The sequence below is a fragment of the Balaenoptera acutorostrata genome, chromosome 11 (genome assembly GCF_949987535.1).
Source record: "Balaenoptera acutorostrata chromosome 11, mBalAcu1.1, whole genome shotgun sequence".
NCBI classification, from domain to species: Eukaryota; Metazoa; Chordata; class Mammalia; order Artiodactyla; family Balaenopteridae; genus Balaenoptera; species Balaenoptera acutorostrata.
This window is the reverse complement of record NC_080074.1, coordinates 84,153,899-84,180,223: the sequence shown is the minus strand read 5'-3', so window position 1 is coordinate 84,180,223 and position 26,325 is coordinate 84,153,899. Positions and strand designations below refer to the sequence as shown.

At 37.8% G+C, this 26,325-nt stretch overlaps 1 protein-coding gene across 1 annotated transcript in view; it reads left to right on the top strand.

The window, feature by feature from the left end:
* Positions 1-26,325, top strand: part of STK38L (serine/threonine kinase 38 like) — a 77,531-nt gene that overhangs the window by 1,044 nt on the left and 50,162 nt on the right. The window lies entirely within an intron of this gene.

Sequence of the window (26,325 nt, the reverse complement as noted above, 5' to 3'; positions counted from 1 at the left end):
CGCTCCTGTCTATTTCATGCAACTTGTGATAAGTTTTGATAGAAGCCGATTGCTCGGAGAAGGTGGCCTGAGTATTAGCTTTATTACTGCTAAATTCTGAGGAAACAACTTTAAGTGTTTTAATTATGCCTCCTAGCTGTAAGAAGGGAGTGAGACTTAGTCTTTTGGGGGATGTGAGTGGGTTGGGGGCTTAAACTTGTCAGGTCTCCCTACTTAAAGGCAGGGTTTATTGTGGTTTAAGCCCAGTTTTGCTTACTGAGGGCAGGTTTTTGAAAGTTCTTTGTCTCAATCATAAATGTATATAAGATACTGGAAACCTCTTTGTGTTTGGCCTTTCTTTGTATGCCTCGGGATATATAAAACAATTAAGTTTATTATACTCTCTAGCCAGTAGCTGAGAGGTATTGTATGTGAATTGGCCATTCTTGTGACTATTTGAGGGGAGAGAAATTAGTCCAAAATAGGATGTTAAATTATGATGACATTTGTTCATTGCATAGGTATGTCAAAGTACCTTTATGTAAAGAAGTCCTGATCTCAAAGGAGGTACAATGGATAAAGATATTTTTTTTTTGGTTTGATCTTTGGTTTGGTTTTAGCTTTGTGGTGTTCTCCTTGTTAAGATGGCTGATAACATTCCCCATTTGGTTGGGTTATGTTTAGAATGAGAAACAAATTGGGTGTAGTTTGTGTAATCCTTTGAAAGGCCGTGCCACTGGGGAATGAAAAAATTAGACTTAGAAAAACCACATTAAGTGAGTGCAATTCTTCTTTAGCCTTTTTTGAGTTTGTTTTAAAATAAATCAAAGAGTAGAGGCCAGGAATATTTGTGCAACTAGGAAGGTGTCCTCAGCAGTTTTTATGCCAGAAAAAAATTAATTTCAATAGGTAAGACTCTATAAAAACAAAGGAAGAATTGTACTTTGTAGAAAGCAGTAACAGAGCAATGGACTCAATTCAGCCATTTGTTTTCAGAAAAGTTCTGTCCTCTCAAAGTAAGGGCAACATCATTATGTTAGTGAAGTAGGATAACACTTTAGAAAGTGTTTTCCCAGTGATCTGGGATAAGTTGGAAGCTTTTTTCCATGTGTGTGGCACTTTTTTGAGAGAGAAAAGAGGGCACAAATCAAAGGGCACAAATCAAAGCCAGAAAGATTGGCATCTCAAAGTAATGTTAAAATCAGCAGATGGTCAAGTTATGATTAAGTAGACTTGACATATGCAGAAATTATGCTACTGTATTTTTATATTAAAAGCACCATAGACTTTTTGAATGAAAAAATGAGAATAAGCTTTTAAAGCATAAGACATTTTTAAAAATTAATTTAAAAAGATAACCTTGGTCATTAGTTAAAAAAATATTAAGTGAATCCTTCTTTCCCCCCACTCCAACCCCTCAAATGTTTGTTTAAGTCTTAAGAGAACATTTAGCAAGGTATGCCCAGTACTTAAGTGTGCTGATTACATAAAGCTCCTTTCTCCAGGTAAAGGTTTGCTAATTGGCAGGGTATTGTTGTTCAGAACCTTTAGAGAGAGGAAACTGAAGGGCAACAATGAACAGTATTTGCTGTCCTGTACACTCAGATGAACTGTGGTCTCTGTCTCCAACCTCATGGGAGGGAAATATACCCATATAACTATAGTACACAGTGCATTTTGTGGAGAAGCCAAGGAGGGAGGGGTTAAATTCTACTAGACCAATTAAGGAAGGCTTTCAGTAGGGAAAGGCATTTGTGTAGATGATTTGGATGAGCTAGTCATATGATAGTCATCATAAGCAAACACTTTATATAATGCTGCTTGCCGCTAAACCCTTACAGTACTGATCTACCTGGGTTTAATCCTTACAGCAACTGTATGGAGTAGGTGTTTTTATTCCCATTTTGCAGACAGGGTAACTGAGGTACCTAGAAAATGGTAAAACAAGGATTCCAACCCAGGCATTCTGGCTTATACTTGCATCCCTGTGCTTAACCACTCTCCTCATTTTATCTCCCGCTTTTGATGGCCTTTCTCAGGTCTGTAGTTTCAAAGACTTGATTTGGAAAAATACATTCCTCTGGCACCTAAATTTAGGGATCTGTTTTCTAGAAAGAGCTCCAAGATAGCAAAAACCCAGGTAAATAACTTATTTTTGGCATGTTAGATATTTAATCTCTTTTTGGAAGTTACTCTTGGTGCAGATTAAATGTAATCATTGAGTGGGACTTTTGATAAATTTGACTTATTACCTAGAAGCAATACCCATAAGGATTTAGAAGTGAGAAGTTATAACTATATTAGCTCCTTTGCCTAGTGGAATGTTTGAATCATTGTATATTTGGCTTGTAATTTTTTTAAACCGCTTGGCACTGGGTATTTTTTGGATTGAATTGTGAAGTTGGAATTTAGTTAATGATTGACTGTCATTCTCAGCCCTTTCAGTTTTTATTTCCACAAACAGCTAAATTTATAATGCCTGAAGCAGTGTTTTGAATAGAGTGTTGTACATGCTTAAAATGAGAGAAGTTCAATCACTGATACTTTATGTTAGGGCAACTTTGAAAGCTCTCTGGGATTGTGAAATAAAAGGTGTTATAGAATTGCACTGGGCCCAGTATAGGCCTACACAGTAAATGCTTCTTTGTTGAATGAATGGTCCAACTGATTTTAATTATGAAGTTTTAGGAATGGTTCGCATTTGTTATTGGTTATCTAGGTATTGAAATCACAATAAACTCAATTGGATTTAAAGGTTCGGGAAAAAAAGTATGTCTAGGCAGTGGTAGGGGTACTTACCTGTCCTTACCTGTCTAGCAAGATGGAGACCTTTGTCAGTGCACTGATCGACCATACTCATAGTTTTAAGTAGAGCTCCAGAGGCACAGTCTCTGTGAATGAATATAAGTGTTCTCTCCTTGTGTGAGTGTGGTAGATTGTAGAACACCCTGATGACCGTAAAACCTAACGGGAAAAGTGGCAGAACAATAGCCAGGATTTAAAGCCCATGTATTTATATTATTACAATAAGACAAAAATGGCAAAACAAATTTAAGAAATTTTTTCCACACAGCTTGAATTAGCAGTGCTGGCATATTATTTCCATTTACCACACCCTGATTGATAAAATTTTCAGGATCTTCAGCCCATAATTTCAGGGAGATGCTTTTAAGTCCACTATGCTTTGTTGTAAAAAGTTCCACGTTCCTTTAAGTACGGGTTTTGTTTTGAAAGGTTATTCTCAGTAAAAAGGAGTGTGAGTTGGGCAAACTCAAAGAGAAACCAGACATACTCTCACCTCCTTGCTGATAGAAATTTTGGGGGCATCTTTTCCCATAAGCTAGTTTTGTCTCCATTGAAAGTCCACTGAGACAGGTAGCCTCCCTAAGACTGTAGCAGTTACAGGTCAGATAGTGAGCCGACCATTCAGGTTGATGTTGTGTAAATTCAGAAAGGCCTCGAACTTTGGCAATTTGTCTGTGGCTTATGATAGTAGTACTTGTACTGTGCTCCACTTTTAAATTCTTAAACAAGCTCCTTGTCTTCCCCTGAATTAACATCAGACCAGCTGACAACCCAAATTGGTGCTGATTCTCTGGGCACACATATGGAAGGTTTCCTGTTTTCCTTGTCTTTTGCTGATTCTTATTGATTCCACGGGTGTGTAAGTCACTGAGCCCATGTGCAAAGGCAGCATCCATTGCTCTTTCACCTTTTACAGTTATTTGCTATCTCTACATCTGCCTCAGGAGGGGATTCTATTCCTCTTCTTCCTAATTTTGGGGCACTTTTACTGCTTTTGCAATTACCGAATATGATGGAGTTAATAATGGTTAACACCTCAAAATCAACCACAGATACAACCACTTCCCCAGAATAAAGAACAAGGTGGCAGAAACTTAAATGACTCTGCATGATGTTAATACCATCTATTTTGGGCAAGCAGAGTTGCTGTGTCTTTGCTATGGAGCTTCGCTTTCATTCTGTCTATGAATATTTAGAAAATCGAAAGTTCGGAATCAGAGACGCCTCTGTACACATCAATAAGCACCTTTGTTTTTTCTTGGTCTTGTTCTTCTGTACAGTCATCGCTCTTCAGCTTTTATGACTCGGAGATTTTGGCTACGCTTCTCTAGATTCTTCTGCCGTCCTGGAGGCACAGGAAGTAATTTGTGCATTTAATATGAAAAATGCTCTGTGTAATCTGTATTTCTCAAACACTGTCTCCTAACAGTGGTATGTAGACTTAGCTCTCTGTATATCATCTTCCCCACTGACATGTTCTTGGCTCCTTTTTCTTTCTGAATGTCACCAGTTAGGGTGCAGGTCTAGTAATAATTTTATCAACAACAGTAATCATTTACTTAACACTTACTATGCACCAGATATAGTGCTAAATACTCTATATAAATATTATCAAAAAAAATATTATCCCATTTAATCCCCACAGCAACCCTCTGAGTTATTATCTCTATTTACAAACAAGGAAACTGGAGCCTAGTGGGGTGAAGGGACCAGGGCCTCATGAGTAGATGAGTAGATAGTTAAGTGGTAGAGTTAGAAACTGATTCCTAAGATCCAGGTTTGCTTTCTCTTATATTGCTTTTTTTTTATTACAAAAACTTCTCCTTTGCTATTTAATTTACCTCCTTCTAGTCCCACCTGAATTTTCTTTCTTCCCTGTCCTCCCTCCTTTTTTAGGAGTTATTTACATTTTTGATGTAGAGCATAAATTCTCTTGCGAAAAGTATGCAGAAATATTTCAGCTCTATTCTGATTTCCTATAGAGGGGGATTTGTTCTTGGAGAGAGCTTATTGTAAGCATAATACTATTAACACCTCACATTTGTATTGTTCTTTAGAGTTTTATAAAGCATTTTTACACATTTTCTCGCTTAATCCTCAAAACAAACTTAAATTCGGGTCTTTAGATTAAAAGCTGCTACAGGTAGTTTGCTAAGGCTTCTATAAAGTTAGTTGGTGAGACAGTTCTTGCCCTAAGCAGTTTTAATGTTGAAATAAATGATATGATCAAGTGTTCTGACTTCATTCAAGCCAAATGGGAGCAGATATATATCATTGTAGCTCAGCGTTTTCTTAAAAGGTCTTATAGTTTTGAGCTTTGAACTTCTTTTTTTGGTCAAAATTGAGAAGTTGGAGCTTTAGTTCTGCATTTTAAATCATAAAATGTTTTAAGTTCTCAATTCTTGTGATTCAGGTGAATGATAGTTAAATTGCTGTCTACCTCATCCTGCACACAACTGTTGGATTTAGCTAGAATAATTATGATGAAGGAAAGGGGTGGAGGGAGGACAGATATTTTTTCAAAAGTGAAATTAGGACTTCCCTGGTGGCGCAGTGGTTAAGAATCCGCCTGCCAATGCAGGGCACAGGGGTTCAAGCCCTGGTCCGGGAAGATCCCACATGCTGCGGAGCAACTAAGCCCGTGCGCCACAACTACTGAGCCTGGGCTCTAGAGCCCGCAAGCCACAGCTACTGGAGCCTGCAGGCTGCAGCTACTGAGGCCCGTGTGCCTAGAGCCTGTGCTCCGCAACAAGAGAAGCCACTGAAAAGAGAAGCCACTGCAAAGAGAAGCCACCGCAATGAGGCCCGCGCACCACAATGAAGAGTAGACCCCGCTCACCACAACTAGAGAAAGCCTGTGTGCAGCAACGAAACCCAAGGCAGCCAAAAAATACAATACAATACAATACAATAAAATGTTAGCTTAAAAAAAAAAGTAAAATTGAAGAATTGGGGATCCTTACAAGGGCTTGATGAGGTATCTTACAGTAGCACTGTTGTAGGAAATTGGTTATAAATTTTAAAGAATAGATAAGCTGCAAGTATTCACCTCTGGAAAGTTGTGTTATTTGAGAGATCAGAGAGCTTATTTAATGAACCATTTTTGAAATATTATCTTGTGCCAGTATCTTGTTTTATTAAATTTAGTTTTTATTGAGCTGTGGACAGTTTTACTTAGCTGAGCGTTTGTCCATTGACTTGCCCCCATTATGGAAATACTACACCATGTTTGTCCTTCTTAATTTTTCTGTGTTTGTCAGCAGGGGCTAGTTGTCTGGTTTTTAAGACTAGGGAGTTGCCTTTTGTTGTCTTTTTACAATAGAGATCCATTTCATTTGGACACATCTTTCAAATCTGGTTGAGAATATTCTCCATATGTCCACTATTACCTCGCCAAACAGAATAGACTTTCTATTTTTGTGGCTAGAGTGGAAAAATTTCAGTTTTGAATTGTATGTATTTGACCCACTGATAGTCTTAATACTGGCAAATCCTAAAGGAATCACAGGCTCATAATAATTTAGTGAGGTTAATCATCACAGTTCAACATTTATCAGCTATTTTCTGGGCACTGTGTTAGGTACCATGGCAAAACAGAGACAAGTAAAATGTATTGCCCTTCTATTTAGAAAGGTTCAATCCAGTAAGAGACAAAATGTATGGGTACAAATAACTGTAATTCAAGCAGAAAGTGATAAGCAAGTAACAGGGCACTGTGGGAGCAGAGGAAGGAGAGATTGCTTCTGGCTGGAGAGATTAGGAAGGCTTCTTATATAAAGCGAAATAGGAATTGGCCATTTACGAGTGAAGGACATGCTAGGCAGAGGGATTAGCATGAGTTGATAACATCTCTATAACACCTGATAAATGATATGTTAATTATTTACTTCTCTGCCCTATTGGACTTGAGCCCATTCAGTTTAGGGAACAGGTGTTTTTCAGCTTTTCATTCTCTGCAGCATCAACTGCTCAACCTGGTATATTTAATTAAAGTATTATCAATACTTTAGTAATGTTACAGAGGCAAGAGTATACAGAACGGATTCAAGGGAAGAGGGACCGGAAATGGGAAGACCATTGAAGAGACTAATTTAAATAATCTAGGAGATAGATAATGAAGTTCTAAACCATGTGGGATTGGAAAGGAGAGACTTGGATGGATGAGTGATGCCCCTTCATGTTGAGACCTAGGGAGTTCTTTGACTCTGTGAATTACCTATGAGGTACGTGTCGAGTACCAGGAAATGCAGTGATGAAAAGACATGGTGCGCACTCAGAAAGCAGGCAGGCACCTGCAGGGCTGCTTAGAGGTTTAGAAAGAATTGCAATGTCATGTAGCTGCTGTAATGAAGGAGCACTCAGGGGAGCACCTAAGGAAAGGGAGCACCTATTTGGGAGAATCAAAGAAGGTTTCCAGGGAGGTGGTAGTGTTTGAGCTTAGACTTGAAGGGTGAGTAGGAGTTTTTCAGGCCAAAAAGCAGCAGGAAAACATTATAGCATAGAATGTAAGAGGCTGTTGAGGGATTATTTTAGTGTTGGGGCAAGAGGCTGGATAAGATAAACGAGCTTGTCCTAATAAAATAACTTTATTTTTGCCGTGTTTTTCCATATTTATCTTATTCAGCTTTAGCACTCTGAGCTTTTGTAAGGAAGTGTTTCTGTTGCTTCTTACAGCCTCGTGGAAGCACCTCTGCTGTGTTTCGCACTCAGCCTGCAAGTCTGCTGCCAGGGATAAATGTCTCTTGCATCCATTTTGTGAAATTAAATAGAAAAGGTAATGACACCATTAGCCAGAGAGATAGAGGAGAAGAAATCCACTAAAACCTCTTTCTTTGATGAGTGCCCGGAGCAAGTAGGGTTGACGTATAAGGAGAATGCAGCATCAGAGCATGGCTTCAGGAGCACTTGACTTGAGGGAGGGGATTGTGGTAGGAACATAATTATTTACCTTTCCCGTCAAGTTTTATGGCGCCCTAAAAGTTTCCCAGAATTGTAATATCTAGTGCTAAAGTCCTTTTATTCTGGATATAGCCCTTTTTTTTTTTTCATCTTCTCTATGCTAGCGCTTATTATACTGTAATTACTTAGTATGACTCTAAACTTCAAATGGTATCAGCCATTGTCTCTAGTTTGCCCTGCTTCCACCTTTTTTGGTCATTTAGAAACCTGCATCTGCAAGTCATGATTCTGAGCCTCGACGTTAGACTGCCAGAGCTAAAAAGCACTCAAGGTTTCTTTTCACAAAGGTTTACTTTCTGCAGCCATTTGTTTTTTTCTGTCCTGTGAGTTGGGCCACTGACACAGAATATAGTTAAATTGTTTTCTAAGGACAACCGAAAAGTTCATTGTAGACCCCAGTTAGGTGTATATCAGTTGCGTTTCTGGCGGGAGGGGGGCGGCAGTGTTGACAGCTGTGTTAGCTTTTGTGCCATTAGTGGTAATAAAATCTATGGCCACTACCAGGAGGAAAGCGAAAAGCAGGACAGGGGAAGAAAACGAAGGCTTGCCAAGGGGCGGGAGAGGCATCGGCCGGGGGGCAGGAGAAAAGGTGCATATGGTTGAAAGAGGTCAAGCACCTCTAACACCCGTTCCAGGTGCCACTTGGTGGGGCCAGGGCCATATTTTAAGGTTAAGTTGAGCCGCAAGTAGTCCTGTCTAAAAATACCCTGGGTGTATTGTGCCAAAAATGACAGTTTGTTTTCATCAAACATTTCTGGATTTAAGTTTAAAAACTTGTTTATGTACCTGTGTCTCTCTGTTTTTAGAATTGAGCAGAAATGGAAACAGAAACCAACACACTTTAAATATCAGTGAAAGTTATAGCTACCTGTCTGAAATGTTAAGACTTAAAACAGTAGATTATGTAGAGTCCCAGTCAGGTACAAGGTGGCAGAAAGGGAAAGGAAGAATAAGTAGGCACATGTGTTTGGGTAAAACTGCATCCTGATACCAGCCATGTAACTGGACGCATAGAGGGGAAAGTAGGATAAGAAATTAGCTCTAGAGCCTGTGTTCTCCTTTCTAGGTCAAGCAGGTCCTCCTTCCCTTTATGAAAACAGTATCAAATAAGAAACTTGTTCTTCAAAATGTTTTTTCATCATTGGACAAACAAAGCCAAAGAATAAAAATAGGTATGATTTTAGTTTTTCTGTAACAGTGATAAAAAGTTTTCTCAGATTGTAAGAAATTCTGGATTGAATTAAAGTCTTTGACTCGTTTTCAGAGTTGAAAGATGCTGTAGAGGTCAAATAGTCCAATTCTCTACTGTGAATTCCCTCTAATCCCTGGTAAGTGGGTGTTTAGTCTTTGCCTAAAGATTTCAGTTCCTCACCTAAAGATAAGAAACTTAACAGATCACAAGATCGCTGACTTTCATTCTCTTCAGTGGTTGGTGTTCTCCAGCCTTCTGTCTCCAATCCTCTTCTCACTCCACACAATCTGGGGTCTGGATGATCTCATATGCTCCGATATCTTCCTCAGTGACAACTCTGTGATGATGACTTCCAAATCAGACCCTTTTCTGAGCTCGAGACTCCATGGTCCATCTCTTTCCTAGATCCCACCACCTGGGTGTTTTCCGCAAGAGTCAATGTTATCTTCTCCTTTCCCAGAATCTTTCTCATGCTTCTTACCTCCTCCAATGCCTGATGTTATTCTCTCTTTGGTTGCCCCAGCCATAAACCTGGAAATCATCCTTGACTCCTCTTCTTGTTTATCCCTCACATCCAGTTATTTATTAAGTCCTCCTTACTACCTCTTGAATTCTATCCATCTCGGCCCTTTTTCAGTGTCAGTATCTTCACATGGACTCCAGATTACTAACATAGCCATCTCTCTGCTACCCGTCTTGCTGTCTTCCGTTTTCTATGTGGCTGCCAAATGGGATCTCCTAAAATGTAAATCTGCTTATATAACTCCTACAGTTAAAATTTCCAATGATTCCCCATCGCCTCCTCCAGATTCCTTAACATGGCATGCGAGCCCGAGTCCCTTTAAGAAGTGGTGCCCTTTTGCTCTTCTAGCCTTATCTTTCATTTCTCCCTCTACTCACCTCTGCAGCTGTGCTGAACCTCTAGCTTTCTCTGACCTTGGGTCTTACATGCTACTCTCTGGAATGCCCTCTCCCATACTCTTCTGGGTAACTCCTGTGCTTTCTTTAGTACTCTGCTTAGGCATCTCCACTTTCAGGCATGCCTGCCTTGACCTCTCCCCTCTTGTTCAGGGTTAGGTGCTCCTCCTTTGCTTTCCCACAGCATCTTGGGCATATCTCTCTCATGACACTTTTTATATCTTAAAACCCAATCATAGCTAACATTGTGAACATTTACCGTGTGCCAAAACTTACTGAGCTTTTTCTGTGTGCCAGGCATGGAACAGTGTAAATTGGAAAATTCTTCCTTATGCAGCTTTCAACTGGTTGTCATCACAGAATTAGAGATAATTTTGTATCACTGTAAGAGTGATGTTTGAGGACAGCTATCTTATGTCTTCTGTGTTTCAGGCTAAGCATGCTCATTTAATTTGTTCGAATATCATGGATTCCAGACTTTTTACCTTCCTGGCCACTCTCCTCCATATGTGTTATATTTCATTAGTTTTCTCTCTTAAAATGTATGGTTCAGTTTTAGATAAATTACAGTTGTCATAAAGAGAAGCAGAACTTCACAGGTGTGTAGTATCTGGATATATATTGTCATATTTAAGATATAGATCTCACTTTTCCAGGTACATAGATGTGAATTTGTGTGTGCGTGTGCGTGTGTGTGTGTGTGTCCAGAAATACTCAGGATTGTGGAATTTACTTACATTTAGCAAGTGACCAGGAGACTGACATAGAAACAAAAATGTCAACTAATGAATTTGTTAATATCACTGTGAGTAGAACGGAAACTTGCATCATTTGGTAAGCGCACTGTCACCTCAGTAGAACAATCTACATAGGAAGTGGTCATTCTAATCAAAATGGGTCATCCTCATGAGGAGTGTCACTAAGCCAGAATAGCTGATGGGGCCTCTTTTTTATAAGGATGCACCTGCCCAGCACTGCTCCGGATATGGTCAGCCATCTCCACCTCAGACAATGTTAGGGGAATGCAGGCAAAACCTTGCTTGTTAAACTCCTGCTTTTCCCCCCCTAGATTAATGTAACTCTTAATGTAACTCTTAATTAATGTAACTCTTCTATTAACACAGTCTTTCCTTTAGCCAGAAGAAAAGCAATTGACAAGGTTTCGGCTTTCTTAATTCACATTCTAATCCTGCCTCCCAGAAAGTACACCCTGCTCACTTTTGATTGCATTGGGATGTTCTCAAATATTTTCAATTACACATTTTCTTGGAATTACTATCTAATTCATTTGTTTCATGCTGTTATTAGTCCCAGAGGGTGACTTAATTTTCAAATTATGAGAACATTTTACTTTGTCCCTTCATACTGTCTATAGGGCATTGCCGACTATTGAAAGCTTCTCCAGGTATGAGCCCAACAATACAGCAAAGAGTATGGCATTCACCTTGCTTCTTCCTAACCTATGTTTATTAACTCAGCCTAAGATTAAGATCATGTAACTTTTGGGGGCAGCCATTCCACACTTTTAATTTGTGGCAAGCTTTATTCAACAAAAACTTTAGTTGTTCTTTATGTATATAACAGTTTATCACAATTTATACTTAGCATTTGATTGCTTTTGAATCCAAATATAATTTTTACCTTCTCTCTATTAAATTTCATTTGTTAAAGTTAACCTTCTGTAAAAATTAGTTTGGATTCTGACTCTGCTGTCCCACTTTTGATTATTCTCTAGGATCTATTCATCCTCATGTTTTGATAAGGATGTCGTCAAATGCTTTATCTGGTTCATTGGTAATTGTCTAAGCCCAGTGAGTCTTGCAGAACCTTCTTATGAGCATTCTGGGTTTTGTTGCTTAATCAGTTATCAACACATCTATTACTCAGCCCATTTTTCTTCATCTTTCTCCCTTACCCCCCTAAAAAGAATTGGAGAGTGGAGCTTGTTAAGTACCTTTCAGAGAGTCACATAAATTGTTTGCCTTGTAGATTTGCCAAGAAAAGAAATAAAGTTACTGGGCAAGACTTGTTCCTCCTGAATCCGTGCTGATTTTTAGTGATCACACACCTTTGTCTGTGCTGTGTGACCACCTAGAGGAGTGGGATAGGGCGAGTGGGAGGGAGGCTCCAGAGGGAGGGGATATGGGGATATATGTATACATATAGCTGATTCACTTTGTTATACAGCAGAAACTAACACAACATTGTAAAGCAATTATACTCCAATAAATATGTTTAAAAAATTGATCAAGGCTAGTTTAACTAGAATTCTGTTCTTGAGAACTTGCTGAAACATATGACACATCTTACCTTTTATAGTCTCAAGCAGGATTTACTTTTCTCTGAACTTTTTGTAATTTTTGTTCCCTGGTTATGTCCCGCATTCCCATCCCCAGCCATTGCAACCAACTTCAGAATTACTCTGAGGTTTCCCAATTAATCATTGCCATTTAATCGGCTAATTCCTTCCCAGTGGTTGCATTCATATCCACCCTGTTTCTTTCCCTATGTGAGAGATGGAAGGCTAAGCGAGGCATTTATCACATGCCTTGATTTTTAGCTGTGGGAGAATTCTAGCAGATATCCCAAATGTTGAAGTCCCCATTACAGCTCAGTTTATCTCTATGTCAGCTTCAGTCTCTAACAGATTCCAAACCAGCAGTTCTTTTTTTTTTCTTTTAACATCTTTATTGGAGTATAATTGCTTTACAATGGTGTGTTAGTTTCTGCTTTATAACAAAGTGAATCAGCTATACATATACATATGTCCCCATATCTCTTCCTTCTTGCGTCTCCCTCCCTCCCACCCTCCCTATCCCACCCCTCTAGGTGGTCACAAAGCACCGAGCTGATCTCCCTGTGCTATGTGGCTGCTTCCCACTAGCTATCTGTTTTACATTTGGTACCGTGTATATGTCCATGCCACTCTCTCACTTCATCCCAGCTTACCCTTCCCCCTCCCTGTGTCCTCACGTCCATTCTGTAGTAGGTCTGCATCTTTATTCCCGTCCTGCCCCTAGGTTCTTCATAACCATTTTTTTTTAAGATTTCATATATATGTGTTAGCATATGGTATTTGTTTTTCTCTTTCTGACTTACTTCACTTGGTATGACAGACTCTAGGTCCATCCACCTCACTACAAATAACTCAATCTCGTTTCTTTTTATAGCTGAGTAATATTCCATTGTATATATGTGCCACATCTTCTTTATCCATTCATCTGTCGATGGACACTTAGGTTACTTCCATGTCCTGGCTATTGTAAATAGAGCTGCAATGAACATTGTGGTACATGACTCTTTTTGAATTATGGTTTTCTCAGGGTATATGCCCAGTAGTGGGATTGCTGGGTCGTATGGTAGTTCTATTTTTAGTTTTTTAAGGAACCTCCATACTGTTCTCCATAGTGGCTGTATCAGTTTACATTCCCACCAACAGTGCAAGAGCAAACCAGCAGTTCTTTATGCTTCTGCTTTTCCACCATTGCTCTATTCCAGTTCAGAGTCCCATACCATCAAATCTCAGCGATGCTTAGTGGTATTATATTAACTTGTTTTTAAAATGTCAGTTTTCTTTCTCTATTTAATACCGTTTTCTGGACATGGGTTTGCAGGGACCTAAGACCACATTGTTGCTCACACCCTTCCCATTTCTTTTTCTGCAGTAAATAATTTGTTAGACCCTACTCATTATTGTCATTTTTTTTTTTAAGAGCATGACCAGCTTCTTTCATAGTTACGGTAATATCTGGACTTTTTCTACCGCTGCTTCCATTTTAAGCTTAAAGTCCACTTGATCAGTGAGTCAAAATTATATAGTAACTTCTGGGAATATATTCAAAGGAAACAAAAACACTAACTGGAAAAGATATCTGCACCTCCATGTTCAAGCAGCATTATATACACTAGCCAAGATATGGATATGACCTAAGTGTCCATCAGTGGATGAATAGGTGAAGAACTTATACACACACACACACACACACGCACACACACATACCACATACTAGACAAGTTCTGAAAAGTGAAACATAAATGAGGTTGGAGAAATCAAGAAAAGCTTTGTAGAAGAGGGAATATTCATTAGGTTCTTTAAATATAAGTAGAGGGGAAAGGAAGGGCCATTTTTATGTTTAGATATTCCAGGGCTTGGTGGTAAGATTGATTATGGCATGCCTGTTGGTTGATGAGGGATGAGACTGGCAAATAATGGAAAATAAAGTTAAGTAGTAAGGGTGGAGCCAAATTATGGGGTTTAATAAAAGCCAGGCCAAGAAGTTTAGATTGGAATGGAAAAAAGGGGGTGGCTTTAAAAGTTTTTGAGCCTAGGAATGACATCATCCAAATTCTGTATAAGGAGCTGTGATTTAGCAAAGGGAGAGAATGGCATCAGGAAGACCCACTTGAATACTGGTACAGTCATGTTACTGACAGTGAGTGCAGTCAGGGCCTGGACTGCATGGTGATGGAAGTAAGAATGATGAGTAAGGTGGGACGGGAGTGAGATTTCAACAGGTTTTATTAATGAACCTGAAATGGGAAAGGGAGAGATGAATTAAGGCTGCTTTCTAAGCTATCTGATTGGGAGAAAGGTTAGTGCCATGGCTAGAAATGGGGTTGTTAGAAGATGGGCTGTGGGGGAAGAGTTATGTATTTACTTTCAGGCATAATTAAATATGAGTTATCTGTAAGGTGTTTAAGTTGAAATGACAGCAAGAAATATGAGACTGCCAGTAGGATGAAGAGATAAGAGGGTGTGTTACTCAGGTGTATTGCTCATCCTTGTAGAGTATGGCTTAAAGGCATAGGGAAGGGTGACTCCTCTCCCTGAGAGTTCAAAGACAAAGTCAAGGACTGGCATTCATGGATAGCTTCTTACAGATAAATCTGAAGAGATTCTAGTATTTGTATTGATTGAAATTACTTTAAAAGTAATTTTTTTTCCCTTGGTGATAAAAGGCATGTAGTGATATTTCAGGAAATTAGAAAATTTGAAAAGGTATCAAGGAAAAAAAGATAATTATTAACAGTACTTTGGTGACTTTCTTTCTGGTTTTTTTCTTATGCATATAAAGGAATAGGAAATATATACATCTATGTATGTATACATGTGATACATATATGTACATATGATCATACACTACATATACTTTCTTTTTTAAATTTTTTTATACATTCTTTTTTTAATATTCTTTACCATTATGGCTTATCATAGGATACTGAATATAGTTCCCTGTGCTATACAGTAGGACCTTGTGGTTTATCCATTCCATATATAAAAGCTACATCTGCTAACCCCAACCTCCCACTCCATCCCTCCCCTAACCCCCTAGGCTCAGGTTTTTTTTTTTTTTTTATACAGCAGGTTCTTATTAGTCATCAATTTTATACACATCAGTGTATACATGTCAACCCCAATCTCCCAATTCATCACGCCACCACCACCATCCCCCCCCACGGCTTTCCCCCCTTGGTGTCCATACGTTTGTTCTCTACATCCATGTCTCAATTTCTGCCCTGAAAACTGGTTAATCTGTACCATTTTTCTAGGTTCCCCATATATGTGTTAATATACGATATTTGTTTTTCTCTTTCTGACTTACTTCACTCTGTATGACAGTCTCTAGATCCATCCACGTCTCAACAAATGACCCAGTTTCGTTCCTTTTTATGGCTGAGTAATATCATTGTATATATGTACCACAACTTCTTTATCCATTCGTCTGTCGATGGGCATTTAGGTTGCTTCCATGACCTGGCTATTGTAAATAGTGCTGCAGTGAACATTGGGGTGCATGTGTCTTTTTGAATTGTGGTTTTCTCTGGGTATATGCCCAGTAGTGGGATTGCTGGATCATATGGTAATTCTATTTTTAGTTTTTTAAGGAACCTCCATACTGTTCTCCATAGTGGCTGTATCAGTTTACATTCCCACCAACAGTGCAAGAGGGTTCCCTTTTCTCCACACCCTCTCCAGCATTTGTTTTTCGTAGATTTTCTGATGAAGCACATTCTAAATGGTGTGAGGAGATACCTCATTGTAGTTTTGATTTGCATTTCTCTAATAATTAGTGATGTTGAGCAGCTTTTCATGTGCTTCTTGGCCATCTGTATGTCTTCTTTGGAGAAATATCTATTTAGGTCTTCTGCCCATTTTTGGACTGGGTTGTTTGTTTTTTTAATATCGAGCTGCATGAGCTGTTTATATATTTTGGAGATTAATCCTTTGTCCGTTGATTCGTTTGCAAATATTTTCTCCCATTCTGAGGGTTGTCTTCTTGTCTGGTTTATGGCTTCCTTTGCTGTGCAAAAGCTTTGAAGTTTCATTAGGTCCCATTTGTTTATTTTTGTTTTTATTTCCATTACTCTAGGAGGTGGATCAAAAAAGATCTTGCTGTGATTTATGTCAAAGAGTGTTCTTCCTATGTTTTCCTCTAAGAGTTTTATAGTGTCCGATCTTACATTTAGCTCTCTAATCCATTTTGAGTTTATTTTTGTGTATGGTATTATGGAGTGTTCTAATTCCATTCTTTTACATGGAGCTGTCCAGTTTTCCCAGCACCACTTATTGAAGAGACTGTCTTTTCTCCATTGTATATCCTTGCCTCCTTTGTCATAGATTAGTCGACCATAGGTGCGTGGGTTTATCTGTGGGCTTTCTACCTTGTTCCATTGATCTATGTTTCTGTTTTTGTGCCAGTACCATATTGTCTCGATTACTGTAGCTTTGTAGTATAGTCTGAAGTCAGGGAATCTGATTCCTCTAACTCCGTTTTTTTCCCTCAAGACTGCTTTGGCTATTTGGGGTCTTTTGTGTCTCCATACAAATTTTAAGATTTTTTGTTCTAGTTCCGTAAAAAATGCCATTGGTAATTTGATAGGGATTGCATTGAATCTGTAGATTGTAGTCATTTTCACAATATTGATTCTTCCAATCCAAGAACCTGGTATATCTCTCCATCGGTTGGAATCTTCTTTAATTTCTTTCATCAGTGTCTTATAGTTTTCTGAATACATGTCTTTTGTCTCCCTAGGTAGGTTTATTCCTAGGTATTTTATTCTTTTTGTTGCAATGGTAAATGGGAGTGTTTCCATAATTTCTCTTTCAGATTTTTCATCATTAGTGTATAGGAATGCAAGAGATTTCTGTGCATTAATTTTGTATTCTGCAACTTTATCAAATTCCTTGATTAGCTCTAGTAGTTTTCTGGTGGCATCTTTAGGATTCTCTATTTATAGTATCATGTCATCTGCAAACAGTGACAGTTTTACTTCTTTTCCAATTTGTATTCCTTTTATTTCTTTTTCTTCTGTGATTGCCGAGGCTAGGACTTCCAAAACTATGTTGAATAATAGTGGTGAGAGTGGACATCCTTGTATTGTTCCTGATCTTAGAGGAAATGCTTTCAGTTTTTCACCATTGAGAATGATGTTTGCTGTGGGTTTGTCATATATGGCCTTTATTATGTTGCAGTAGGTTCCCTCTATGCCCACTTTCTGGAGAGTTTTTATCATAAATGGGTGTTGCAGTTTGTCAAAAGCTTTTTCTGCATCTCATATTGAGATGATCATATGGTTTTTATTCTTCAATTTGTTAATATGGTGTATCACATTGATTGATTTGCGTATATTGAAGAATCCTTGCATCCCTGGGATAAATCCCACTTGATCATGGTGTATGATCATTTTAACGTGTTGTTGGATTCTGTTTGCTAGTATTTTGTTGAGGATTTTTGCAGCTGTATTCATCAGTGATATTGGTCTTTAATTTTCTTTTTTTGTAGGATCTTTGTCTGGTTTTGGTATCAGGGTGATGGTGGCCTCATAGAATGAGTTTGGGAGTGTTCCTTCCTCTGCAATTTTTTGGAAGAGTTTGAGAAGGATGGGTGTTAGCTCTTCTCTAAATGTTTGATAGAATTCACCTGTGAAGCCATCTGGTCCTGGACTTTTGTTTGTTGGAAGATTTTTAATCACAGTTTCAATTTCATTACTTGTGATTGGTCTGTTCATATTTTCTATTTCTTCCTGGTTCAGTCTTGGAAGGTTATACCTTTCTAAGAATTTGTCCATTTCTTCCAGGTTGTCCATTTTATTGGCATAGAGTTGCTTGTAGTAGTCTCTTAGGATGCTTTGTATTTCTGCGGTGTCTGTTGTAACTTCTCCTTTTTCATTTCTAATTTTATTGATTTGAGTCCTCTCCCTCTTTTTCTTGACGAGTCTGGCTAATGGTTTATCAATTTTGTTTATCTTCTCAAACAACCAGCTTTTAGTTTTATTGATCTTTGCTATTGTTTTCTTTGTTTCTATTTCATTTATTGCTGCTCTGATCTTTATGATTTCTTTCCTTCTGCTAACTTTGGGTTTTGTTTGTTTTTCTTTCCCTAGTTCTTTTAGGTGTAAGGTTAGATTGTTTATTTCAGATTTTTCTTGTTTCTTGAGGTAGGCTTGTATAGCTATAAACTTCCCTCTTAGAACTGCTTTTGATGCATCCCATAGGTTTTGGATTGTCGTGTTTTCATTGTCATTTGTCTCTAGGTATTTTTTGATTTCCTCTTTGATTTCTTCAGTGATCTCTTGGTTATTTAGTAACGTAGTGTTTAACCTCCATGTGTTTGTGCTTTTTACGTTGTTTCCCCTGTAATTCATTTCTAATCTCATAGCGTTGTGGTCAGAAAAGATGCTTGATATGATTTCAGTTTTCTTAAATTTACTGAGACCTGATTTGTGACCCAAGATGTGATCTGTCCTGGAGAATGTTCTGTGTGCACTTGAGAAGAAAGTGTAATATGCTGTTTTTGGATGGCATGTCCTATAAATATCAATTAAATCTATCTGGTCTATTGTGTCATTTAAAGCTTCTGTTTCCTTATTTATTTTCATTTTGGATGATCTGTCCATTGGTGTAAGTGAGGTGTTAAAGTCCCCCACTATTATTGTGTTACTGTTGATTTCCTCTTTTATAGCTGTTAGCAGTTGCCTTATGTATTGAGGTGCTCCTATGTTGGGTGCATATATATTTATAATTGTTATATCTTCTTCTTGGATTGATCCCTTGATCATTATGTAGTGTCCTTCCTTGTCTCTTGTAACATTCTTTATTTTAAAGTCTATTTTATCTGATATGAGTATTGCTACTCCAGCTTTCTTTTGATTTCCATTTGCATGGAATATCTTTTTCCATCCCCTCACTTTCAGTCTGTATGTGTCCGTAGGTCTGAAGTGGGTCTCTTGTAGACAGCATATATATGGGTCTTGTTTTTGTATCCATTCAGCAAGCGTGTGTCTTTTGGTTGGAGCATTTAATCCATTCACGTTTAAGGTAATTATTGATATGTATGTTCCTATGACCATTTTCTTAATTGTTTTGGGTTTGTTTTTGTAGGTCCTTTTCTTCTCTTGTGTTTCCCACTTAGAGAAGTTCCTTTAGCATTTGTTGTAGAGCTGTTTTGGTGGTGCTGAATTCTCTTAGCTTTTGCTTGTCTGTAAAGCTTTTGATTTCTCCATGGAATCTGAATGAGATCCTTGCCGGGTAGAGTAATCTTGGTTGTAGGTTCTTCCCTTTCATCACTTTAAGTATATCATGCCACTCCCTTCTGGCCTGTAGAGTTTCTGCTGAGAAATCAGCCATTAACCTTATGGGAGTTACCTTGTATATAATTTGTCATTTTCCCCTTGCTGCTTTCAATAATTTTTCTTTGTCTTTAGTTTTTGCCAATTTGATTACTATGTATCTCGGTGTGTTTCTCCTTCGGTTTATCCTGCCTGGGACTTGCTGCACTTCCTGGACTTGGGTGGCTATTTCCTTTCCCGTGTTAGGGAAGTTTTCGACTATGATCTCTTCAAATATTTTCTCTGGTCCTTTCTCTCTCTCTTCTCCTTCTGGGACCCCTATAATGCGAATGTTGTTGCCTTTAATGTTGTCCCAGAGGTCTCCTAGGCTGTCTTCTTTTCTTTTCATTCTTTTTTCTTTATTCTGTTCTGCAGCAGTGAATTCCACCATACTGTCTTCCAGGTCACTTATCCGTTCTTCTGCCTCAGTTATTCTGCTATTGATTCCTTCTAGTGTATTTTTCATTTCAGTTATTGTATTGTTTTTCTCTGTTTGTTTGTTGTTTAATTCTTATAGGTCTTTGTTAAACATTTCTTGCATCTTCTCGATCTTTGCCTCCATTGTTTTTCCGAGGTCCTGGATCATCTTCACTATCACTATTCTGAATTCTTTTTCTGGAAGGTTGCCTATCTCTACTTCATTTAATTGTTCTTCTGGGGTTTTATCTTGTTCCTTCATCTGGTACATAGCCCTCTGCCTTTTCATCTTGTCTGTCTGTCTTTCTGTGAATGTGGTTTTTGTTCCACAGGCTGCAGGATTGTAGTTCTTCTTGCTTCTGCTGTCTGTCCTCTGGTGGATGAGGCCATCTAAGAGGCTTGTGCAGGTTTCCTGTACATATACTTTCATAGCTTGCTTTTTTCATGTAATGTTGCACCATGATCATTTTTCCATGTCATGAATTACTGCTTAAAAGTACTATTCTTTAAAAATTGCATTTTTTCATCATTTAGATTTATCATTATTTAATTACAACTTTATTTGTTGAACATTTAGATTGCTTCCATATTTTTTTTGCTCTTATTAATAATATTACAGTAAACTTCGGTGAAGTATATACTCTTCAGCTGTTACTTAAATGTGAGCTCTCTGAAAGCAGAGACCTCTGTATCCCTAGGACCTGGAAGAATGCCTGGACATAGAAGTTGCTTAATTAAAAACAAAACAGAACAACCTCAACAATAAAAACAACAACAACAATTATTCCCAGGATGACAGAAGACTATTAAATACTCAATTCCTCTTATTTCCTTAATTCTGATTCCATGCGTACTTAGGAACCCTCTGATTGTGATTTGGCTGGCAGTATCAATCTGGCTGTAATGAAATAATTGGCCATGTATGGCCACAAACAGGCATTCTTACTTCTGTCACAGTCATATTTGTCATTCTGTGTTAATAGGTTTGTATTCTGAATCCTGTTGAAGCTTGATTAATTTTTGTTTGCTCCTAAGAGAAGGAGATACCTTGTTGATGCTGGTAAAAACAAATTTCTGAATTTGTGAGTCTGTAGACTGGGCCTGGGTTGCAGTAAATCGTCAGGTAACGATGCCATCTGTCAAGAGCCCTCTGAAGAAGCCCGTCTGCCATCTTTACAGAAATCTGTGGCAGGACCACTTTTCCAGTTTGAATCCCTGTGCTACCCTGAAAAGACAGATGCTTGATTCTCTTCAAATAATATTTTAACATATTTGAGATACAAAGACATTGTGTCTGACAACTTTTTCCTTAAAAATACAGAAGTTAGTTTCCAGGGGAAATAAGTGTTTGCAAAGTATATGTTAGTGGTCTAATCAAAAAGAAGTTTTAAAAATAAATGTGCAGAGTTTATATTTTCTTTTGAAGAGCATTATCATCTTATTTTCCTATGGTAATACAAGCACATTAGGAAGAATTGGCAGATCCAGTTCACAGATTCGTTGTACCTAGGGAAAACTTTAGTAGAAAACTAGAGAATTTCTAATTGTATTAGGAGAAGCCTAGTGGAAAAACCTTTTAACTGAGAGATATGATTTGAAACAGATTTTTGTGCTGGAGGCTTCTATTGAACTCTACCTAAGCCAAATAAGACCCTCTGTCTGTTAGTCTACCATGACCCTAAAAGCTGTAGTAATGTTTCTTTATATACCATCCAGATCTTTTCTGTTGCACCTTATGCTTATATCATGTTTTGCCCCCAAGGGAGTCACATAAAGCTGTGTCCATGTTCATGCAACACCTCAAATGACTGTTCCCTTAGTTACTAAAGTATTGTATTTGGTTATGGGTTTTGATCCCAACTGCCAGGGTTTGGCTTGGACTGATCAGCTACTGAAGACTTAGATATCTGAGTACCTTTTACCCAAGTATCTCCTGCTCTCTTTCTAGTATGGCCTCTGTGTCATAAAATGTTCCCCAATTTGTGTTATAGGAAACATGAATCCTAAAAGAATCACTATGTAATTCACCATGTTAAAAGATTCCAGAGTTAAGGAGTTTGGGAAATTCTGTTTCCTCCTTAGGAGATTTACTTGTTTAACCCATTAGTCCTCAAATTTATTTCACTCCTGGTACCCATTTTCCCTCAGACATCTAAGAAAAAAATGTTTTGTAGAACACGCTTGGACAAATGATGCTTTGGGTCATTACTGTGTTGTTTTTCTGCTTGTGAATTAGTTTGGTTCAATTTTAAAGTTTCAGGATTTTGTTTCTGTTGCAGATTTTAAGGTTTTCTTTATTTTAAAATAGTTACTTTTCTACTCTGCAGTGTATACATTGTTTCAATGATGGATTCATTATGTAGACTTGCCTACAAAGGAATGAATACATGTTAAATGTTTTTTAAGATTTTTGAAGTGTGTCACATATTAGAATATAAAATGTATCTGTACAGAGTAAGAAAAAATAATGAAACAGACAACAAAGTATCTTCCAGGGAGCTTAAGAAATAGAACTTTACCAGTATCCCAGAAGCTCCCCATATGCCCTTCCTCCTCCTAGTGGTAACTGCTGTCTTTAATTTTATGGTAAGCACTTCCTTGCTTTTACTTATAGTTTCATCACCTAGGAATACATCCCACTGAGTCAATATTATTTTTTAGGTTTGCTTCTTTTTGAACTTTATATAAATGGAAACATACAGTGCATATTCTTCTATTACTCACTTCCTTTTTTTGAACTACATGTGTCTGAGATTTATCCATGTAGTGGTCCTTTGTTCATTTTCACTGTTGTGTAGTTTTCAGTTAGATGAATATACCAGATTGTTTTTTTTTATTCCACTTCTGTTGATGGTCATTTGTTTCGTACTTTTTTTTGTCTGTGGTAACAATGTACAGTGAATGTTGTTAGGTACTGCCCATGTGCAGGAGTATCTTTACTGTATATACCTAGGAATGGGATTGCTTGGTCATTGGCTGTTCATTTTTACTGAGTAATATCCAACTCTTCTTCATAGCGGTTATACCAATTTAGACCTTTACCAGCAGTGGATAAGAGTTCTCATTGTTCTACTTCCTCAATAGGACTGGATGCTGACAGCCTTTTCAGTGTTTGCAAATCTAGGGTATGAACTGATACCTCATCAGGGCTTTAATTTTCATTTCCCTAATTAGAATTGTAGTTGAGCATCTTTCATTATGTGTATGGGCCATTTGTGTTTTCTCTTCTGTGAAATTCCTATTTGGGATTTTTGCTCATTTAAAAATTTTGTTGTTTGTGTTTTTCTTATTGATTCCTAGGAATTCTTCATGTATTTAAGATACACGTATATTGTTTAGAACAGTACCTGATACATATTAAGAGCTATATAAGAATAGCTATTAATACTGTATTACCATTGTATTTAGTTCTTTGCTTTTATGTGTTGCAAATATCTTATGCTAGTTTGTGGCTTATTTTTCATTCTGTGATGCTAATGTGTTTTTTCTACCATAGTATTTTCATATGTATAAATTAAGTTTTATATAAAATCTTGAATTACATATTTATCACCATGGCAAATTCATGGTGCAAATGTTATAGTTCATAACCTATAACTTTTCAATCTGCAGTACCATTTTTTTGTTGCTGCTGCTGTTTTTTTCCTAACCCCAGGAAAATTTAACCTATTTAATTTCCTGTCCAAATTACTGTAGTTTAATTCTCTATATTGTAGCCTACTTATAGGTACATCCATCTCTCCAAATGTATTGTGATTGTTCTGAAGACAAAACATTTCTGGCTTCATGATTTCAGAAGTTGAATACTCATAACTTAGGGCCTGCCTGAAGTCTGTAACAGTTGCCCATAAGAGATTCAAATGAATCCTAAACTATTATTATAGTTGAGTCGTTGAGTCCTTATGGTGTTAAATCACAGACTTAAGTTCTTTGGAATATGTAACTTGCTGACCAAGCTGTTAATGTATTATTTTCTTTAGCTTAGTAGTAGTTCAGAGATCTAATTATCTCTTGATAGATTCTTCCATATACTGGAAGGATGGTAAAAGGGACATGTTAACAGATTGTCAAGTTAACAACAGTGATGATAGATAGCAATGATAATGGTAATGATAGTTTCTTCAGACAGACTACTTACCATGTGCTAGGTACTGTCCTAAAGGCATTACATGTAGTAACTGGCAAGAATTTCTTTGATCAGTGAGAAAACCAAGGCTCAGACAGGTGAATTAACTTCTCTAAAATCACAAAGCTAGCAAGAGTGGAATCAGGGATTCAAATCCAGGGAGTCTAGTTGCAGTCTTAGAAGTAGATTCCTAAGATAGTTATCAACTTGGTATCTGAAGAAGTATTACTTCATTTAGTTTTAAAGGAAGAATTTACCTAAAACTCTGTGTTGTTTTTTTAATGTGATGGTGAAAGAGTGGAAAACACATTTTCAGCATGGTAGATGGGACCAAGTACTTTTAAGGTAGGAGCAAAGCTTGGAGCTGGAGTTGCCTGATGTGTCAGGCTTCCATTATGAACACTTTGGATCTATGTGAGTGGACGATGGCCTGTGAAAGATGTCAGGAAATCCATAACCTTTAATTCAGTCCCCCATATGCCATTTTCAACTATATGGAAAGGGAAAAGTGGGGAAATGGCTTTAGAAATACCACAGAGGTCTCCCACTGATTTTAGAGCTTGGTTGGAACCCTCCTAAAAGATTTAGTAGGGGAATCTTATACAACTATTTGGGAGTAAACATATTTGAAAAGGGTCCGCTCATTAACCTTAGGTTAAGAGAATTCCCCCCCCCCCACCCATAGTCTTTGTTTTGGATTTAAAACATTCTCCTTGGTTCATGAGGCAATTTTTTTGTGTTGCTATTACTGCTTTGGCTATTGGCTGTTTTCAGATATAATTTTCACTGAGTTGTGGTTTCTTTATTCATTTAGCTATAGATTAAGTACTTAAGTGGATTAAGGTCAGTGCATTTACTCTAAAAATTATAGGGTTAAATGACTAAGTGAAAAGAATGAAACAAGTTATAGCTTCTTACCCATTCTGTTTTGAGTCAATTAGCAGAGTTGGAAGGACCATGTATAGGAAAGGTAGTTAGTACTGAGGTGAGCCACTGTAGGGTATTATGCTGATGACTCAGCTAGGGTGTGTATCTTAATGGAAAACTTTTAAAACTTTGCTGTGGGATTTAAATATTATGCTTTTTCCTCTATTGCTTCCCCCTCAAGGAAGGACTAGGAAGGTAGCTCTTTTCCCTCCCTTGTATGGTCATAATGAAGGATTGCAAATTAATTAGCTGTGTTCAAAGCATCACACAGATTGAATTCCATATTTGTCTTGGAGGGAAGTCCAGACTTCTGTTTGGGGTGATTGAATCTGTGCTTTGTGAGACTGGGTGCAACTTCCTTGTATTCAAGGGCGGGATCATCTTGTCAACAGCCAAATGCCTTATGAGATGTAAGTCACTTAAACGAAATGAACCCCACCAAGTGTGGTTTGTTTTCAGTGTTTCTCTCTGCCCTCTCTCACCTCCCTGTCCTTGTGCTCCCCCTGCCCCACGCCACGCCCAGTGCATTGGAGAAATATTGCACCTGCTCGTAGGTTCTATGAGCATTAATTGTATGCATTGTTTTCTCTGTGGGTTGGGGACAGAAAATTGCTCTTTAACCTTTTCCCAAGTCCTTGATAAGTACTGAAAACTTTGACAATTGAATGTGGACTGTAAAAGAAACACATAAATAAATATTGGGAAAGCAAAAATAAATGCACAGTTAGAAATCTGAAAAGCATTATTTTCTAAATTAGCTCCTTTTATGATCTGACTTAAAAGTGACCTTGATGCATCAAAAAGAAATCTTACTTTTTGTTTTTTTTTTAAGAACCTCATGACCTTTATGCTATGTTGACAAAGCCATTTGTGTTTGATTTTCTTTTTTTTAAACAGGGTGGGGATTTTGTACTTTGCTGATTCCTCTGGGGTGGTTATGATTTTTTCATGGAACAGATCCAGTATTAGAGGTAGAGTGGTAGAGGCCCTGAACCAGGAGCCTAATGCTGGCTCTATTTCTAAATGTGTGACCTTCGACAAGTCTTGCCAACTTCCTGAGCCTCAGGTTTTTTATCCTTAAATAGGGATATTACCTGCCCCCCTACCTGACATGGTTTGGGAGAGACAGTACTGCAGAGTGGTGAAGAGTTCTGGGCTACTGAGTCTGACAGGCTTATTTTGGTTCTTTAAAATCAGATATAATACACATCTCCGGGCCCCATTTTTTCCTACGGCAAAATGGCAGTAACTTTATATACTACTTCTTAGGGTTAATGTGAGGATCAAAATCGAATGAGACAGTGTATATAAAGTGTTAAGCTTTATTACCTGGCACATAATTAATGTTCAGTTAATTATTATTAATTATATATTGTTATTATTGTCAATAACA